At 48.3% G+C, this 2,478-nt stretch overlaps 1 pseudogene; it reads right to left on the bottom strand.

The window, feature by feature from the left end:
* Positions 1 to 994: 994 nt before the first annotated feature.
* LOC105485781 (uncharacterized protein C2orf27A-like) lies at positions 995 to 2,218 on the bottom strand (annotated as a pseudogene).
* Positions 2,219 to 2,478: the final 260 nt, after the last annotated feature.

Here is a 2,478-nt window from a genome sequence, read left to right on the forward strand (position 1 = left end):
AAGTAAGGAATACATGAGAAGCAAGAGAGGCCACTGAAAATTGAGCAAGACCTCGCCCTAGAAGCACAGGTTTGTCAAAGGAGAAAAAAGTAATTGGCCCTAACAAAAACTATTTATAGGTCAACGGATATGAGAGACAAAACAGTGTCATTGGATTTAGCAATTTGAAGTCATTGGTAAATCATTAGCAACACTATACACAGAAGACAAAATAAGAGGAGAAACATTTGACACCATGAGTAACAAATATAATCTATTTGAAGGAGTTTTGCTAAGAAGAAAAAAGGGGGAAAGTTTTTGTGGCTCTAGAGAGAAGAGGGATCAAGATGAAGCTTTTTACAAATATGTTTAGGGACCTCATGAATAAGATTAGTGCTCCTATCAAAGGGACCACAAAGAGCTCCCTCATTCCTTCTGTCGTGTGAGGACACAGTAAAAACGTATCTGTCTATGAACCAGGAAGCCACCTCTCAGCAGACACAGAATCTGCTGACCATTTCACCTTGGATTTTACCATCTCCAGAACTATGAGAAATAAATTTTATATGCGACCTGGTCTATGGCATTCTGGTATTGGCACCCAGATTAGCTAAAGTACCAGTATATCAGCTTGTACACATACCAGCTGATGCCAAATCCTTGATGTCAAAACGTGATTGATCTGCTGAAGAAATGAACGTACATGATTCCTCTTTCCACAATAAACCGGAGAGTCAAAACTGGCAAAAGTAGGTCAAGGTTTTCTAAAAGCCATACCTGAAAGGTTTCCAATAACAGTTGATTTGATGGTAATTCAATCACACAAACAACCACAACAAAAAGACACAACTATCAGAGATTTTCAGGATAGCCTCAAAAACACCATCAAACACTAAGGAGTTAAAGAAGGCATGAAGTTTCAAAAAGTCAAGCTTTATTTAAACATCATTGTATAAATTTGTAATTTTTTTTTTTTTTTTTTTTTTTTGAGACACAGTCTCGCTCTGTCGCCCAGCCTGGAGTTCAGTGGTGCAATCTTGGCTCCCTGCAAGCTCGGCCTCCAGGGTTTAAGCCATTCTCCTGCCTCAGCCTCCTGAGTAGCTGGGACTACAGGTGCCCGCCACCACGCCTGGCTATAAACTTGTACTTCTAATACTATGAACAAATCCTAAGGCAGGTGGCAGCATAGAAACCCCGGGGCACAAGTGCTGAGTTTGGAAGCTTTGGTTCCTGTGCACTTTGCAGCCGCCCCCTGGTCCCCTCAACCCCTGCCCGCCTGTTAAGAAGATCCTGTCCCTGGCAGCAGATCAGGGGCAAACAGCCCAGATGCCCAGTTGCGGGCAGACCTCCATGCCTGGAGGAGGAGGCCACCTCTGGGAACAGGAGGAGCTGCTGGAACCCCTTCTCGCAGGCTCCTTTTCCTGCTCTCAATCACCTCCTGCCAGCATATATACATCCCCAGCACCAGCATAATGAACAGGTCCTGCGCAGCAGGGCTGCAACTCTGCTGAATGAGAGAAGCCTCTCTCCAGCGAGATAGAGAAACCCAGGCTACACACCCTGGTCTCTGTCTCCATGGCTCCCACCGTGCCCACAACTGGGAGTAGCATGGGAGCTGCTGGCTGGGGCTCTGCTGACCACCCCCACTCTGTCACCGCTAGCTCCACCCATGCTTTCAGCTCCAGGACTGAGGCCAGTGGCTACAGCAAGTTCCATGATGTCAGGCAGCTCCTCTTTGAGCTAGTCCTTTGCTGTACCAGGGCAGGGGCAGGAAGGCTCTGGAGCTGCCTCTAGTTCCAGCGCTGTCCCTGGAGGGAGCTCTTCCCCTGGTGCTGGCACTAGCTCAACAGCTAGCACTGGAATTTCCTGTATTGCTGTGTATGGAGCAGGAGCTGAAAAAGGAGAAAGAGTCATCAACAACAGTCACTTTCCACTGGAATTTCCAAACGTGGAAACAACCTCACTGAATTTAAAGGAATTCCAGCCCCCAAAGAAAGACTCCCACAAAGTCTTACAGACTGCAGGCCACCTCACCATATGCCTGTGCCTTGATGGGCTCTAGAATCTCCAGCCAGACAGGGACAATGTGCAGATGTGGCCCAGATGGGACCACTGGTAAAACCTGGCCTGGTAAATGGCCAGAGGCGTCTGGGGTGAGCAATGAGCCTACATAGGCATCATTGGAAAAGGCTGTCACTCCTTCCATTCCTGAAGCAGGACCCTCGAAATGTGGGTCAAGAACATCTTGCTCTCCTGAACATCTTCCACCAAGTGAGCTGGCTACGGGGCTGGCTCTAGGATATGGGTGCCTGGTGACCCATTGTTCAGGTCTGTCGTCAAGGAAGTGAGGTTGCATCTTTAAGTTTCCGTCCCCTCGGCCCCTACCTGCCATAAGACCTACTAAGGACCCCACTGGACTGCTGACTGCTCACCCTCCCCACAGGTCAATTCTGTACCTGTACACAGTTATGTCCACCCAGGGCCTGCCTGGACACCTGT

This window comes from Macaca nemestrina, chromosome 14 (assembly GCF_043159975.1).
Source record: "Macaca nemestrina isolate mMacNem1 chromosome 14, mMacNem.hap1, whole genome shotgun sequence".
NCBI classification, from domain to species: Eukaryota; Metazoa; Chordata; class Mammalia; order Primates; family Cercopithecidae; genus Macaca; species Macaca nemestrina.